Raw genomic sequence first — 18,506 nt, forward strand, 5'->3', positions numbered from 1 at the left:
TCAGCCATAGAGTGCGTTCTGAGCATGGCGAGCCCCTGGGTTTAACCTCAACACAGCTTCTCAGGGAGGGTGAGGCTGGAGGAGCCCAAGGTCAGTGAGACCCTCTCTTAAAATAAAAGGAAAAGAGTGGGGATGTAGCTCAGAGGTCCAGGTCAAGCCCCACTGGTGTGTGTGTGTGTGTGTGTGTGTGTGTGTGTGTGTGTATGTGTATATATATATATATATATATATATATATATATATATATATATATATATATATATGAAAAAACAATATATATACCTCAGGCAAATTAGAAAGACAGTGTCTCCAAATTATTGAAACACTCTTTAAAGATATCATATATATCCACATATATGTGATATCTACTAGTGAAAACAGTTTGAAAATTATTTTAGCATTTCTCATTACCTCCTGGCCTCTGATCTTTGAGGAGGCAGCCTGAGCTATAAAAGGAAACATTTGGGGTTGGGGCTGTGGCTCAGTGTTCCATCCCCAGCAGAGAAAGGGGGGGGGGGAGGCAGGCAACCTTCTAAAACAGCAATGTGCAGCAGAAATAAAATGGGCGCCTTGTGCTCAATGTACATAGTCTACATTCTAGTATTATCAATTCTTATGTACAGACCTGACTCTGCTGATCCCACAAGTCTGCTCAGCTGTTTGCCCTAAAATCAAAAAGAGAAGGTGTTGATTGAAATCAGGAAAGGAACTTTGACCAGTGCAGCTACACTAGGGAGATAAGGAAACCCTGTCTTACCCTGTGTTTAGGTGCTGACAAGGGCTTTGAGATTTTCTTGAAAGGGAAATCATTGTCATGAATGTATAGGGGAAATTGTATGTAGGAGTTAGTATTAATTGTAAAAGAATAATATTGTATTATTATTGCATTAGGTGATATGCTAATAATATCATAATATGTAGAAATGTATTAGGTTAGGCTTCAGGCATCTGTAGTCTCATAACATGTCTGTGAACTCAAGCTCATTTGCCTCCTTGAAACATGTTATTCTATTGCACAGACTGACCTCATTATTTTCTCTCAATATAAAGTCCCCCTTTGTGAACTCTTTTTATGTCAAGGTTTGAGATGCACCAACATTTTCAAGAAAAGCCACAAGCCTATCTGCATCCTGCCTAGGAAGCAGTGTACCCCCAGAAGCTGACCCAGGGCTCTCAGCTTCCTGGGTTCAACTATCAGAAAGAAATAATAACCCTGCTCAGCTATGCCAGAAAGCCAGCTAGTAAAACATAAAAATTTGCCAATTGGGTCCAAGACACCCTGACATATTAACCCCAATAATGGAAAGTATATACCATTTTATTCTTTTCTCTTAAGTTGGACTTTGTGAAGTCTTTCACATCCTGCATAGTGTCTCACATTCATTCTACCTAACAATATTGCCCATGGACCAGGGGGGCTCTTGTGTAAAAACTGTGGAAACGTGGGCACATAGCTGCCCAGAGCTGAGAATTGAATCCCAGGTGCTTTTATTGTCCCCCATGTGGAGATTGAATTGATACGGGGGCACTATAGCACTGAGCTACATCCCCAGCCCCCCTTTTCATTGTGGTTCAAAGAAGGTGGGTGGGAGCATAAGTGTGATGGATCTGAGAAAATAACCCCAGATGGTGACTCCAACCTGTTATCAGACCAATGAGGAAATAAGAAGTACAAGCATGGTGGTGCAGGACAGTAATCCCAGCCTCTCAGGAGGCTGAGACAGGAGGATTGATTGCTCAAGCCAGCATCAGCAAAAATAGGGTGCTAAGCAACTCAGTGAGATCTTGACTCTAAAAAAAATACAAAACAGGGCTAGGGATGTGGTGAAGTGGCCACATGGCCCTGGATGAATGGAAGGATGGGTGAATGGGTGGGAGGATGCATGGACTGATGGGAAGATGTATGTATGTATGAATGGATGGCTGGATGAATGGGTAGATGGGTGGGCAAATAGACAAATCCATGATGCATGGGAGAGAAAATGGGCAGATGGGTGGAAGGAGGGATGGCTGGTACATAGACAGATGGATAGATATATAGACAGATGCATGCTGATGGATTTGAGTAAAGTTAGTGATTTGCTAATCCTGAGAATAAAGGGCTCAGAACAGAGTACAATTTTACAAGCTTGTATGACATCATGTACACAGTTTAGCCAAAATAAGAAAATTCCCCACACTTTCTAAGATCTTCTAGCCTTCAAAGTCCCCCACTCAGACCATCTCTTTTGCCCCATTTTGGCCCTGTCTCCACCACACCCCACGAAGACATATTTTTTTCCCTAGTCCCCAGTCATACTGGGGATCAGGGTTTCTGTGAACTCAGGATATGCAAGTGTCTTTTGCACCCATAGCTTTCAAATCCTTTGGGTCTGAACCCAGCAGTGGCATTGCTGGTTCATATTGTGATTCAATCCTAAGCTTTTGAGAGGCCACCACATTGTTCTGCCAAGGGCCACCTGGAGCCTCAGGAGTTGGGAGAGGCAGGAAGGAGCTTCTGTGGAGCCAGTGGAGGGAGCTGGACACCATTGTAAGAGGTGGGTCCTGTCCACAAATGGCCCTTAGAACCCCTGAGTGGGATCTTGTGTGGAAACAGGGTCTCTGCAGAGGTAGTTAGTGAAAGATCTGAGATGGGTTCCTTCTGGGTCAGGGGGCCCTTATGCAATGGCAGTGTCCTCACAAGAGACAGAAGAGAGGACACAGACACAGAGATGGAGCCACATGGAGACAGAGTTAGAGAATGGAATCATGGGGCCACCTGGAGCCCCAGGAGCTGGGAGAGGCAGGCAGGAGCCTCCCTGGATCCTGTGGAGGGAGCTCATCCTTGTGACCCTGGTCTCAGCCCTTTGCCCTCCAGGGCTGGGGGAGGGGGTGGTGGTTCCTGGATCACTTTTGATTTCAGTCTCTTTGGTTTGGGTTATTAATTATAACAGCCCCAGGAAAACCCTCACAGACTCAGTATACTCTAGTTTAACAGTTGGAAAATTATCATTTCTGGAGCTGAGTTTTGCAGCACTAAGAAATTTTACTTGCACTGGTCGATTTTAAATAATTTTTTTCCAATCACTAGACACACAGCACCACCCCATCCACAAAACTGCACTGTATTTCAGTGTATCATTCCCATAGCAACCAACATCCCGAATGCTCAATTCATCAGCCAAGATTATCCTAGATTAGCAGCCTAGTAGGTTGTTTTATCTTCATTTTATTTTTCTTTTTTGGTATTGCAGATTGAACCCAGTGTGCCTAACCACTGAGCCACATCCCAGCCCTATTTTATATCTTATATACAGAGTCTTGCCCATTTGCTCAGGCCCTCACTACATTGCTGAGACTGGCCCCCAAATTCAACCCTCCCGTCTCAGCCTCCCAAGCCACTGGGATTACGGGCATGCCACACCACAGCAGATAACACTATGTTTTTTGAGGAGACCTTCTGTCCTGGGAGCAGAGATCTCTAAGAACACAGGAAGCAAGCAAGTTGGGTGCTGCTAGGCAGATTATCAAACAGACTGAGCACGATCATGGGTTAGAAATGATCTAGGGCCATGGGAGTTGGCTTCCTGGGGAGCAGAGTTTGAGGGAGGTTGTGTGGGTAGGGGCAGCTGGGTGGGTCCTGATTCTGCTGTGTCTCATTGCTCCAGATAGGGAATACCCATGGAATGTGAAATAGACTATATAACATAGAATTTCATTATTTAATAATTATTGTATAATTATAATGTAATAATAGATAAGCTCTACCTTATAATTTACAACCTATGTTAACGTGCCTGTGTCAATATTCATTTTGAAGTGGCACACACTGTAATTGTGTGACTTGGGAGGCTGAAGCAGGAGGATTGTAAGTTGGAGACCAGCCTCAGCAACTCAGAAAGTCCCTAAGCAACTTAGAGTCTATGTCAAAATAATATATTTTATATATATATATATATATATATATATATATATATATATATATATATATATATATATATATAAAGGATTAGTGATGTAGCTCAGTGGTTAAGCACCTCAAGTTGAATCTCCAGTACCAATAGTAATAATAATAATTAAAGTAATAATTTTGTTGATACATCTGCAGAATTGAAAGCTTGATACTTAGTAAGTTCAGAACTTCAGCCTCTGTAGGGGCTTGGGGTACAAAGTCAATAGAGTCAAGGTGTGGCTGGGTCTGAAGAAGGTGACCCAGCCCAGAGGATGCTGAAGAACTCAGAGGTGTCAAGGTGGGCTGGTGACTGGGGACACAGCTGGCCCAATGTGCTGGCTTTCTGTTCCACACAGCATCAGTGGTGAGAAAGAAGCAGGGCTCCTAGTGATGGCCAGCTGCCATGTCTTTCCTTATCCCAAGATCCACTGGGCTGGAAATGGGTTTGGCCATCAGGCAGAGGTGGAGTTAGCTTCGGTGGTGGCCTGAGGTCATCAATGAACAGTCAGGGTCTGTGGTCTGAAGGCCCCAGGCTGGGTGTTTTGTTACAGCAGCCCAGGAAGACTAATACACCAGCACTCTGACCAGTGCAATGACCTGAGTGTGTCTGGAGCTGCCACATTGGAACTGAGGGTTCCTTAGCTCTGAGTGATGAGCATGTGGCCATGTGGTAAGCCAGCCATGGGCTGGGTGTGAACTATGAGCCTGCTGGAACCAGGGATCCGAGTCAAGCATGAGGATGCGGGTCTCCCAAGGGTCTCTGCAGAGTTCAAGGATTAAAGGCAGGTAAAGCTGGACCACTTGTCCCCAAAGCATGGTAGGCCCCTCCCCCTTGGCAGGCTCAGGCGCCCTCTGGCTGGAAGAGCAGGGTCAGGAAGTGCCTGTTCCACAGAGTTGCTCCTGTGGAGGGACAAGAATCACAGAGATGACTGAGGACACCAGAAGGTCTCAGCCAGGTGTCCTCAGGAGGTGAATAGCACCAGGGGCGGTGGCCCGTGTGTGGGTGGGCATAAGCTATTCTGTCCTCTCCAGAGCAGAGAGAAGGCGGCCTCCAATTAGATCCCGCACAGACACATTCCCTACAATGAGACCTGAGAGTGTGACATCCAGAGAGCAGCTACTGCCTGAGGATCTACACCTCAGACAGGAAAAGCCACCCATCAGGATGGACCCCAGCCATGACTGACATCTGTCTGTGCAGCCTGCTCTGTCCTGCTGCCCTCCAGCCACTGGCACAGCCCACCAGCTCCCAGCCCTGCCCGGCTGCTGGTCGACCTGAGTCCCTTCAGCTCTCACCTTCCTCCGTCACTATTCTCTATTTGGAGAAACACAGCTGATTTTAAAAAGGTTCTTAGAGATCAAAATTCCTCTTTCATCTCACTCCAGGGACAATGGCAGCTTCTAGGAACACAAACAACAGTGAGTGTGACACAGGGGAGGGTGTTAGACCAGGACGCAAGAAAAGACCACTGGCTCCAATTAAATCAAATTAAAGCAAGGTTATTATTTTGACCAGCCGGGCTGCCTCTCCCACCCAACACTGACCCCGGGACCTGTCTGCACAGCAAGGCCCCCTCCTCCCCCACCATCTACCTTCCCTCCTGTCATTGTCTCCACCATCCTGACACCTGCTGGTTCCATTCTGTACACCAGAGGCTCTGCAGTCTTCAGCAACCTGGGCCTTTTCTGAGTCTCTACTTGAGGGAGACACCCCTGCACATGCAAGGGACTGAGTACCTTTTCTCCCTGTTTCTCTCTTACTGCCAATTTAATCCCCAGCCAGCCTACAGGCCCTTAATGGGGAACCTTTCCTTGCCAACACCTCGCGGGACCTCTCTTTCACGTCTCTGCAGTCACTCTCTGCTCTCTGGGCTGTGCTCCTGTGCAGACACTTCATCCAGTTTCCTGAGTTTACAATCCTCTCCTTGATGCAGGGGGCCTGTTTTCAACACTTGGTCGTGAGCAGAGTGCCCCCTGCTGGCCGTCCTGTGTTATGACCGCTGGTTTTACAAGCCTCCTCTGTGGTGTTCAATCTTCAGTCCTCAGGTGCTTGTGTGTCTGGTGCACTGCTCCATGTCTGGGTCCGTGCGTTTGCTTCTGTACATTGCTTCCAAGGAAACCGGGCCTTTGTGTTTGTGCGGGCTCTGTCTCATCCAGCAACGAGGCCCACGGAACAGGGTCGAGGACAGTGTGGCTAGAGAGTCAAGAATCAAGACCTCCAGACACCAAGCAGGAAGCAGGTCTGATTTTATTGCGCAGTTACCATGTGTATACACTCGGGCAGCAGCTAAGCACATTACACGCAGCCATGAATACAATTTCGGAACAACTCTAGGAGACCAAAGCAGGCCCACCAATATTCCCTCTGGCCTACCGATGATTCCAAGGTTGTTCTGTTGAGCAACTGCTGGCACAGGAGTGACTATGAAGAGCCACAACCAATCAAGTAGCAGGCCGTGGAGCAAGTGCAGGGTCTGCAACAGGTGGCCTCATGCCCAGGGAGGGGCCTACAGGGTGAGCAGCCTGCAGCTCACACCCCTAGCTGGAGGGGAGTGGCCTGTCACTCAGGTGCCCTTCATGTATGAAACATATGCAGTTGTCCAGACACTTGTCCCCACGTCTCCCCCTCAGACTTGCCACAAGGACTTTTGCTAGCATCCCTTATTTTTCTTTGGTGGCCTCCACATGCTTGCATAAGCGTCTCACAACACAAGAAAAAAATTATTACTGTCACACTCAGTAGGGCCAGGGTAATAGCGTTATAAGGGATAGTAACTTGGCTCTCAGGTTTTTCCAATGTTCAGCCAATCCCTGGAAGAAAGAGGAGGCTGTTGAGACAGACACCTTAGTCCCCTTGATTTTGTCCATGGCCTTAGTGACGTCATGCAGTCGTAACACAGTGAGCATCCCAAGCGCCCTTCATGAACTGAGAAAAAGTGGAGAACTCTAAGGTTCCATTGTCAGATACAGCGTATTGGGTGACACAAATACTATGAAATTCAGGGTGACCGTGAGCCTTAGCAACATAAACAGAACACTTCGTGGCTCCTGGTGGAGGTCTGGTTCTTGCTGAATGAGGAAAATAGTGGTTCAGTTCAGTTTATTTAAGTCATTTTGAGAGGCGAAGGCTGCTGCCACACAGGGGACACATTGTTTCTAGTGTGCACAGTGTGGATCCTCTGAGTGAGCGTGGCAGTGGCTGTGGTGGCGATGGCGGCCACTAGGGCAACAATCCCAGCAATGATGAGGCCAATATCACGGCTTGTCCGGTGCAGGATCTCACTCAGAAGATGCTTCCTCTGCATGTCCCATGGACTCCTCCACTCCTTGGACTGGTTCACTGGAAGCCAGGCTGCGGGGGGCATCTGAGGATCAATACACATTTAGCTGTCATAGCCGGTGTAGACAGGTTGTGAGCCAGCAGGATGCATTGACTGCACAAGGGATCTCTGCATGAGTGATATTTACACCATCAGAGGCAGTGATTATGAGCATGGCAAGGGTGGCGTGACACAAGCTTGTGCACAGTGGGTATGGGTATACTTTGGGATGAAGGTATATGTTGGGTTTAGGGCCCATTATCCACTCATGCATCCAGCCAGCTGCCACCCATTTGAAGGGTCTAGTGGCCAGCAATATTGGCCTGATATCCCTTAGGCCATATTGATTTCCTGCATAATGGTTGGTGACAGATCATCCCAGGGAGCAGTTACTGCATTAGCCCACATGGTTTGAGGCACATGGCTTACATTCCAGGGAGCTGCGCCCAACCCGGCACTTAGGTGTTGATCTTCTCCAAAGAAATTTCTCTTACCAAGGAGATAAGGTGTGGCTGCCACACATCGATTCCATGGGGTGCTGGCATTATAAGAGGGGGGCTTTCTAAAGAGTGTTGTTGGGCATGTTGGCAGGAAGAGTTTCTTGCACTTGCCATGGGGAGGTAGTCTATGGCTTTTGGTAGCGTTAACTACCAAGTGTCAGTGAGAGACAGCCATCATAGGACTTGTTATATTGATCTACAAAAGTTTCATTAGCAAGAGCAAAAGAGAGAGGACGGTTCTGATTGTAGGTCTCATTATCAATGACGGAGAAACCACTAGGCCAAGCAGGCGTGGTAGTGCTGGTGTTCCCCTGCATAGGTGGTCCTTGTACGGCTACCTCAGGATCAATGAGGAAGGAGTTATTAGAAAAGAGCTTAGATAGGGCTCCTTCCCAATTGACCAGGCCAATTTGGTGGCCAAGGGTCCAAAGCCCAATTTACCTAGCAGGCAGTTTCACTGCAGGCACCCAGATGGGGTGAGGCTTCTGTCAACCTGTACAAACCCTGGACCCAGTTTTAGGAGGGACGCTGGACAATCATGCACTTGTGATGGGATCCAGCTGGGAGATTATAGGTAAATGGCAGGGCACAGTGAACGGGGCCTACTGTTTGTGGGTGGCTCTTTCCATGGAAAATTTTGAAGTTGAAAGAAAATTTGAAGCAAACAAGATTTTGTTCAAGGCATTGTGAGGGGGATTTGGTAGAGCCTTCTCCCTCCCCCTGCCCATTTTTGTAGCCTGGTCATTAATTCCTTGCACGTTCTGTCTGCAATGCATTAAACCTGAGGGTTATAGGGGATCCCAGTGACATGATTTCTGTGCCATGTAGAGCAAAATTCCTTGAAGGCTCTGCTTGCCCAGGCTGGACCAGTGTCAGTTTTGATGGAGAAAGGAGCTGCCATGATCCCAAAGCACTTAAGTAGATGGGGATGGCCATTCCACAGCCTGAATAGGTATCAGTGACCACATAGTTATATTTTAATTTCCTGAAGGTACATAATGAGTGACATCTGCTTGCCATAAGGCATTAGATTTTAATCTTGGGGATTTACTCCAGCAGGTTGTTAAGTGACAACAGGAAGGAAAGGGGCATATTTTTGTGGTCTTGACTAGCTGCTTGCAAGCCTCCTTGGTCAGTTCAGGAAATAATTTGCAGAGGCTCTGGGCATTCTTGCCAGAACTGTCCTGTCCCTCCACACCCCCAGCAGAGAGGCTTGAGCCCCTTCTGTCCCTGTATCCTGGGTGGCCAAATCCAGTCATCCACTGGGCTGCATTGTGCTGGCGCCTGCTGCTCTCTGTCCCTTGTTTAGTCCCTCCCTGATCACTTCCTTGGCTGTGGCTTCCCTTGCTTCTTCATGAGACACTTTTCCTTTCAAGCCTTGTTCACTCTGTCCATAAACTGTGGCAAGTCCTCAGTGGATTTTTGCCTTAGGCCCTGTGTATCCACTGTACCTCCCCCAGCTGGTTCATTCTAGCACATTCTTAAAGCAGAGAGTGAACCAGATTGACATAACCTGATGGGCCTGTGGCTTGCACCATGAGAAGAGTAGATCCCCTCTCCCCACAAGCACTCAGCTGGGGGGGTCAACATTTGTGGTGGGGTGAGGTTCCCCTGCTATTCACATTTGTCATAGAAGAAGGCCTTCCACTTCAAAAATGTTGTGGGCTCAGGAGCCGCTCTGGCTGGTCTCTCCAGTCTGCAGGGCGTTAAGTTCAAGAGTGAATGATTTGAGCACTTGATCTGCAGATGGCCCCCGGGGCTCATCCCCTGTACTGCCTTCTTTCCCTCCTTCAGGGCAACCTATGACTGTGGGTACCAACCGGCAGGGCGCTGTGGCGGCGCTGTGTTGGTGGCAGGCTGAGTTCCTCTCCATCAACTTTCATCTCTTCTCTTCCACAGACCTTCCAAAGGCTCTCTGGCCACTTGGAGTGGGTTTCTGGAGACCATGGCTCGCGCCTGTCTGGTGGCCTGGTCATTTCCAAGCCATCAGGGCCCCATGTTGAGCAGTGCTAATTGCATTCTTAACTATACATTGCTGTCGCGACCCCTCGCCGGCAAGGGGAAAACACGACACAGGATTCTTCTTTCAGCAGTTTATTCAGGCCTTGATTCAAGTATCATCTTCTAGCGACCCCCCGCCGAGCGCCCAAGCACAGCCTAATAAAGCCTCCCGCATACCAATCCCAAGCTGCCACGTGGATCTTTCTCATAGGGTGGTAAGGGATTGCGCGCCAATTGTCCATAAAAGGAGTTGTTTATCACAGGCCACAGTGGAAGCCGGCGCCATCTTCTAATGGCGGCCATGGTCTATAGGAACGGCTCACCACAGTTCCCCCTTCTCTTTTATAAAACAATGCAGGCGAAAGTAGAGGTCCTATCCCACTGTGCAGAAGTGGCTGCAATGTATGGTTCAGTCCTAAGGAGGGCCCTTCCCTAGACCTGGTCCCATATCAGCCGACGCCTTTTTTCGTAGGGCGGGGCGTGGACGTCAAACCCGCATGCAATAGGACATGCTTTCCTTGAGGTCCGTTGAGGGATCACTCAAGTGCAGTGCCTTGCCTCGCATCCTGCATCGTGACGACGGTGAGAAGTAGGATAACACAGGTAGCCTGGTAATGATGACAAAATTTAAGTTGGCAACACAATCCCTAAGCCCCAGAGGAAGGTAAAGAGTCTGTAGCCGAGAAGAAAGACCAGTCCTGAAACCCATCTGCGTGCAATGGTAACAAGACCTGCAGAGTGCAAGGGCTATTCAGCACTGGGAGAGAATAAGGAAGAGGACATGCCAATCCCAGTGCAATGTGAAACTAACTTGGGGTGCAATGGCCATGCCCTGAAATCACTGTTTAAGATGTGCAAGCCAGATTTGTGGAGAAATGCCATTCTCTAAGGCCGCAAGAGCCTGTACAATCATAGCTTTCTCTTGCGCATGGCGAGCTTTAAGGCGACAGAGAAGCCACAAACAAAGTACAACACCGAAGCAACACATTGCCCCAAAAATGCCCACTCCCACCCATTCCTTAAAGAAGGAAAAGGCAGAGGATGGCCAACTGGTGAATTGACCCAAAGTCACTGGTTCAACACGGGTACTATTCAAAACAGCAATCTGAGTTAGTTGAGACTGGATCAAGTTTTCTGCTTCTATGGACCAGGTTCCGGATAGATACTCTCCCATGATGTGGGAGGCATTTCTGGAATCATTAAATCTGACAGAGGTTATACATAAATGTGCACGTTGATCAATACAACCCAAATGTACTAGAACAGACAATTCCTCAACTTGAGCTTGAAGCAGATCTATCCTTTGATTAGCAGCCAGAATCCCAGATAAAATGTGTTGATTAATTTTACTTTGGGATTCAAGTACAGTGGATGTTTGTTGAATAACCTGATTAATAGTGGCAGCAGTTTGTACTTGGCTGGCCATGGCTACTCCAGCTGTAACTGCTGCAGCAGCAGATACTGCCACAGCTGTCACTATAGCTGCTGTAATTCCAAAATCTCTACGGGCTCTAATCAATTCAACAATAGGAAAAGACTCTGGATCTGCAGTAACCGGAATCGGGACAAAGGTTGGAATTTTCATAATCACTGCCATAGTCCAGGAGCCATTCCAACACTCAGACAAGTAGCAAGTAACATTAGAATAATTAAGCATCCCCTGTAATGTAACATTAGCCAAAAGAAACAGGAACGGAGATTGGAGACAGACTGATGCGGAGGGTAATGTAGCATTAGATAATTGTGAATTATTTGCAAAAATTTTAAACTTCCTACCTCGCTCCGAGTCTTGGGTACTGCCAGAAACATTAAACAGCCAACTTTGGACTCCTAATATTTCCCTGGGGAAACACAAGCGCGGACTAGACTAGCCCAATCTGAGGGAGTCATACAAAATCTAGTAAGTCCCTCCACCTGAGTGAGAGTGAAAGCGGCATCTATGCCATAAGTGCGGACGGATTCTGCCAAGGTTTTAATTATCTTAAAGTCTAAAGGCTCATGATATCTTCCCCTGTTATTGTCCTGAAATACAGGGTATGCAAGTCCCATATCTGTATTAACTGTCCTCCAAACTTGCGCATGAAAAGATCTCCCGGAACCTTGGTTCCCCCCCACATATGGGGGTGGGGCAACAGGCATCATATCTTCTTCTAAATTTTCAACCTCCTCCTCCTCAGAATTCTGTTGACCAATATTAGATCCCTCCCCCTTCTTACAGTAGGCATGCGCGCCTTGTGTCTCCTTTTTCTTCTTTTTCATTTTTATCTTATGTAGTTGTTGTAACAATATATCAAGGTCCTCAGAACTGTCTGAGTCGCTTGTGTTCTCAGGCGTTCTTAATTCGGTCAAGTCTGGGTAGAGCCTTCTCCTGTTTTTATTTTCAAGCTCTTTTGCCTTCTCGCTACTCTTACTCTTAATACTCTCTGCCACTTCACTACATGATCCTTCAGATTTTTCCTCATGCAGTTGCTCAAGAGTAGCTTGACCCTCACTCACAGCTTCTTGGCATTTACTATTTGCTATACAACCTCTAACTAACTTCCAAAGTGGTATAACGCCACCCTCTAAGGTGCCTTGCTCACGAGCGAAATCTAGATCTTTCCCTAATTTGTCCCAGCTAGGAATCGTAAGACTCCCTGAAAAGGCAAACCAAGGAGCTGCTATGTCAACTTCTTTCAAAAACATCTGCAAAGTGCTCTGCTTTACTTTAAGTCCTTTTGAACGTAGCAACCCATCTAGGGCCAACAAAATTGGGCTTGAAGAGGTAGCGCCCATAATGTCTTTAGAGCTATAAAGAAAGTGAAAGTACAAAAATCCCCGCCCTCTTCCTTTTACAGGGGAGCATTCCGTTTTATGAATTCCCCACTCTCTTCCTTTTACAGGGGAGCGTCCCTTTTTATGAATTCCCCGCTCTCTTCCTTTTACAGGGGAGCATCCCTTTTTCCTGCTCTCTCTCTATTTACAGAGAGAGCGCCCCGCTATTTGCTTGCGGATTCCCACTTTACCTGGGAACTTACCGGTGCACCACCCTGACTGCTGAAAGTTCTGAATCCTGGGTTCAAGGAATATAATTCCCCGTCTGGGCCACCAATTCTTGCGACCCCTCGCCGGCTGGTAAGGGATTGCGCGCCAATTCTCCATAAAAGGAGTTGTTTATCACAGGCCACAGTGGAAGCCGGCGCCATCTTCTAATGGCGGCCATGGTCTATAGGAACGGCTCACCACACATTGCTACAACTTTTATGGTTAGGAGGAATCCTCCTTATGTTTCAGAATCTACTCTGGCAAAAGGGTCACAAAAGTCAGGCCCTTCATACTCTCTTGGGTTCCTCTCACCCATACTAATTCCCACCTGAATTTCCATGCAGACAACAGGTGGTTTGCTAGGGAATGGGACAGACCCTGTCCACTTCCTCCAGGCAGGGCTGCAGAGACATTGCTTTTTTGGCAAATGAAGCATGTGGGGTCTGCCCACTGGGCCACATTTATAGTTACTCTCTTACCTTGTGCTCCCACCATTCATTTATCTGTCTCCTAACAAAGGGCAGAAAAAGACAACATGCTTCCTTGCAAGCCTATGGGAGGGAAATACCCAGCCATGCTGAACTCAGCTTTGAGGGCACCCAGGAAGACACAGTGGTTCACACCAAGAGCCCTGAGAGAGCTGGGAGGTTCCAGCTAAGACGCAGAGAGCACCACTGTGAACTCAGCAAACTACAGAAGCAGGACCCGGGGGCTGCTGCCAGTGTGGCCCTGGTACCAGCCTGCAGGGTCAGGTCTGCACATACGGGTGTGGGGGACAGGCCCTGTGCTGTTATAAAACCCACAGCGCTGCCCTTAGTCAGGCACCCAGAAGACCAACCCTGCAAGGGTGCTGAGAGCTGCAGGCGGACACCTCATCTGCCCCACGGCTCAGAGGACAGCAGTGGCCCTTATGGAGCTGACCCTGAGGCTGTGTGCCGGTCACTCCCTGGGCCCTCACTCCTTGTCCCCTTTTCTGTTCCCCAGCATCAGCCTTCTCACCTCCCTGTTTCTGAGTGTACAGATGAGGGGTTCAGGAGGGGGTGACGGGGTTGTAGAAGAGCATGAGGACCTTGCCCAGGTCCCGTGAGGAGCAGCTCCTGGCTGCATGTACTTGAAGATGATGTTCCCGTAGGACAGGGAGCCCAGGGTGAGGTGGGACGCAGGTGTTGAAGACTGTGTCTTCCTGAGGACGACTGCATTCTGAGCACAGCACTGATGATGTGGCCACAGGAGACCAGGAGGAAGACCACGGGAAACAGCATGATGCCCACATCCAGGACAAGGACAGTGCCCTCAATAGCCACCATGCTGACACAGGCCACACGGATCAGGATAGGTATCTCACACAGGAAGTGATCCTTCTTCTTGTGCGCACAGCAGTGTAACCATAGGGTCACTGACACATGACCAAGGAATTGACTGCACCACAGCCTGGAAATCATGATCACTGTGTAGGGCAGGGGCTTCCAGATAGCCACTAACCTGTCATAGGCCGTGACAGCCAGCAGCAGTCCCTCCACTCCACCCAGGCCCAGGAACAGGAAGAGCTGGACTGTGCCCCTGCAGAGCTGATGACCTTGTCGTGGACACGTAGTTTGTGCAGCAGCTGGGGATGGAGCTGGGGGTGAAGCTGAGGTCCTGGAAGGACGAAGGGGGTAAGGAGTACACGGGCGTGTGGAGGTGGGGTCCAGCTGCGACACCAGGATGATGGAGTGTGGCCCAGCAGGGTCAGCAGGTGGGCTACCGGGAGGACCACAGGGAGGACCCTCTTCACATTGGGGAAATTAGAGAATCCCACGAGGATAAAGAGGCCCTGGGTGCTGCCATTGGTCCCATCGATCTCTATGGCACCTGAGGAGAGGTGTCAACAGCAGAAACGGCAAGGGCTGCTGGAGTGTGGGCTCCTAGCCAGGCTTCAAGCAGCACCGTGAGGACTTGTTTACTGACTCACATAACCTCTATCTGTGCTGTGCAGGCTCTGCTGGGATTATTATTGTTCCCAAGTTATAGAAAGGAAACAGTGAATGTCCCACGTGGAGGGGCAGACCTGGTCTGCACCCAGGAAATGTGGCTGCCATCTTCACCCTTATCCACCCCCGATTCAGTGTTACTGCAGAACAGGAGGACACACACCTGCTGAGCTCCATCCTTTGCTTCTTCCAGCTACACAAGTTCCTGAGCTCCTGTCAAAACCTCAGAGGCACAAAGAATACCCCAAACAACCACCTGATAGGATTTAGGACACAATGTGCATCTGATCCTTGAACATCATGGGGTTGAAGTACAAGGGCAGCTCATACAGAAATCTGGTTCAGTATATAAAACAACCATAGAGATTTACAAGCATTTGATAAACTAAAAGACAAAACATGTAACTAAATATTCAGTCTTTAAAATAAATATTTATTCTTTTAGTTTTTTAGGTGGACACAATGTCTTTATTTCATAGTTGTGTGGTGCTGACCATCGAACCAATGTCTCCTGCATGCTAGGTGAGCACAGCACCATGAAGCCACAGCCCGACCCTACATATTCAATCTTTATCAAAAATTTAGAATGTCACGAATGCATAAATCTACGCTGTCATTATGATACTTTATCATTTACTATTATAAAATACACACAAATCTCATGTAAAAAGTGAAAATATATCAACATTTCCAGAAACAGAGACCATGCAAGGTGCCACTTGCAAAGGAGAGAAATAAAACCAAAGCAAAACTGCAGCAGCAGCATCCCTGCAGGAGAGGAACTCGGGGAGCCTGGCGCTGCGCCATGGCCTCAGCCACCCCTGTGGCGGGAAACGTGTCCTTCTCCTCACTTGAGCAATGGGGACAGGATCCTAAGCCCCTGGCCCCTGTGTGGAGGTTACTGCTCAGGCTTCTGACTCCCAATAGGAAACCCAGGCTCCTGGGAGCCCCAACAGTCCTGACCCCGGACCCTCTCCTCACAGTGGAGAGGACGTGACCCAGAGACACCCCAGACAAAAGGCACCCTGTGCATCGAACTTCCCCTGGAGGATGCAGGGATGTGCCCAGAGGAGCATCCTGGGTCCTCAACCCTAGGGAGCCCCTCACCCTCTTCACCCAGCATCCAGATTGCTCCCTTGTCAGATGAAATATGCAAAAACCTCCCATGAAATCAAGCTAAAAAGAACACAGAAATGAGACAATTTCTGTGACAACACATTCACCATTATTTTTGCCAAAACGTCACAATTTCCAACTCATGATGTAAACCATGGTCGTGGAGCTGTGCTCCATTAGGTCATGGCTCAGACTCTGAGGGGGACAACTTCAAATAACACCCACTTAAAGCCTGTGACGTGCCCACCCCAGAGCGTGGCCTGGGGGTGGGGGGGGAGGGAAGAAGCAATTTTTGCTTCTGTAGACCATGGGACAGTGGGACCCGGTGAGCACTGCTGGACCCGGACACTGACTGCCTCACGTTCGTCCCACAGCTTTACCCAAGAGAAGCGATTGCATTTGTGCTGACTGCGCAGCAGACAGCCCCCTGGGGTTCTCTGACCACCACAGGCTGGGCAGCTGGCCCCGGAGTCCAACCTGAGCTGTGAATTCTGCTGTCGGGAGTCACTTTAAGTCCTGTGTAGGGGAGTATGGAACAGCTGCTGTGCCCCACAACACATTGGGCCTCACCCCCATTCAGATAGTGAGGTGTGGCTCCAGGAGTAGGAGTCCACCAGTGGGGTCGAGTTACACCCTCCTGTTCCTTTGGAATCCTACTCTGTGCCCTTTTGGGATAGAATGTTCCATGGAACCTCCACTTGTGTGTCCCCTTCCCTTGCTCTGCCCTTGATCCCCACACAGCACATGAGATGGGCGTGGCCTTCCAGGATGTCAACCTACTGGCAGCAGACATCAGGAAGACTCCACCCCCTGAATCTTGACCCTATCCTCATTTGAGTGGCTTCTCCCCAATAAAATGGGGCTCCAGGCCTGCTCTCTCTCATTCTTACCGGCCTTGCCTCCTTTGGGGGAGCTGGGTGAGGGAGCCATCACAGAACCAAAGAAAAAGACATTTCTCTGTCTCTGTGTGACAATGTCATGCAGCCCAGTTCACCTGGAGTGACCCTGACTGGTTTAGTCCTATGTCGGGACAAGTGGTGTCCTGTACTTGAACTTCAGTGTCAATTTTAGAAATTTAGTGAGTTTGGAATTTCTCTCCAGAAGTTAAGTGCATTTAGGATTTCAGAGTGTTGTGGGTTGAATTGTAGAAAGTAAGGGAATTAGACTGAAGAAGAAGTTGTGATGTTAAACTCATAAGATCTGGGAATTTTTCGTCTGTAGAAAGATAAACAAAAACTATTTTTGCAATTCTAGAAACCGTAAGTAAATATAAAGAATTATGAAGGTGATTCACGGGATATGTTGCTAAGTTCGGTGCTCTCCTAAGGGAAATTTGCTTTTCTGAAAAGTTTTTGATTTACCATTTTTACATTCAAAGGATTTTTCTCCAGTAACGTTCTACATGTATATGAGTGAAACAGTAATAACAGAAAAGTTTACCAATTGTTTACATGCATACTATTTCTCTGCAGTATCTGTTCTTTCACTTGTATGAAGCAGACAGGATGTGGCAAAAGCTTTTCCACATTGTTGTTATTCATAGCGCTTTTCTCTGGTATGTATTCTTCCATGTCTGTGAAGCGTAGAGGATGTAGCAAAGGCTTTGCCACACTGCTTACATGCATAGGGCTTCTCTCCAGTGTGCATTCTTCCATGAATCTGAAGGTAACTGGATGTAGTAAAGGCTTTGCCACACTGTTGACATTCATAGGGCTTTTCTCCGGTATGTATTCTTCCATGTATATGAAGCTTAGTGGATGTAGCAAAGGCTTTGCCACACTGCTTACATGCATAGGGCTTCTCTCCAGTATGAGTTTTTTCATGTGAGTGAAGGTGAGAGGACTGAGCGAAGGCTTTCCCACACTGCTTACATTCATAGGGCTTCTCTCCAGTATGAGTTCGTTCATGTATCTGAAGGTAGGAGGCAGTAGTAAAGGCTTTTCCACACTGTTGACATTCATAGGGCTTTTGTCCGGTATGTATTCTTCCATGTATATGAAGCTCATGAGATGTAGCAAAGGCTTTGCCACACTGCTTACATTCATAGGGCTTCTCTCCAGTATGCCTTCTCTGATGTACTCTAAGTAAACTGGGATAAGCAAAGTCTTTCCCACATACCTTACAATTTAAACCTTCCTTCCCCATGTGTGTGATCCTGTGCCTTTGAAGACTTGTGTATGAAATACAGGTCTGACCACCTCGTTTACATTCATGGAGTTTCTCTCCACAATGAGTTCCTTCATGTCTTCTAAATAAAGAGGAGAAATCAAAGGCTTTCCCACATATGTCCCATTGAAAAAGTTTATCTCCACTGTGTGTTATCATGTGTCTTGGAACACTGGTGGGATAAGAAGAGGCTTCACCACATTGCTGATATATATAGGGTTGCCACCCAGTATGAGTATCTCCATGCCTTTGAATGTCACTGGAGTGACTGATGACTTTCCCATGTACTGTAGATTCATAAAGTCCATCTCCAGTTTGTAGTAACATTTGTGTGTGAATATTTTTGGGAGAAACCAGAGAATTCTTACATTGTTTAAATTCACATGGCTTCTCTTCACATTCCTCATGCTTGTAGTATTTGTGTCCAGAGTATGATGTGATCTGCCTATGAAGGAATGAAGGTCATATGAAGTCTTTT

At 47.9% G+C, this 18,506-nt stretch overlaps 1 long non-coding RNA gene and 1 pseudogene across 1 annotated transcript; both read right to left on the reverse strand.

Annotated features, from left to right (window-relative positions):
• Positions 1–6,161: 6,161 nt before the first annotated feature.
• On the reverse strand, positions 6,162–15,008 carry LOC139703481 (uncharacterized). The gene is made up of 2 exons (XR_011705772.1): positions 14,259–15,008; positions 6,162–7,296 (listed from the first exon to the last, which is right to left on the reverse strand). It is a non-coding gene; the product is annotated as an uncharacterized lncRNA (long non-coding RNA).
• Positions 15,009–15,260: 252 nt separating this feature from the next.
• Positions 15,261–18,506, reverse strand: part of LOC139703479 (zinc finger protein 709-like) — a 45,670-nt pseudogene continuing 42,424 nt past the window's right edge.

This window comes from Marmota flaviventris, chromosome Y (genome assembly GCF_047511675.1).
Source record: "Marmota flaviventris isolate mMarFla1 chromosome Y, mMarFla1.hap1, whole genome shotgun sequence".
NCBI lineage: Eukaryota > Metazoa > Chordata > Mammalia > Rodentia > Sciuridae > Marmota > Marmota flaviventris.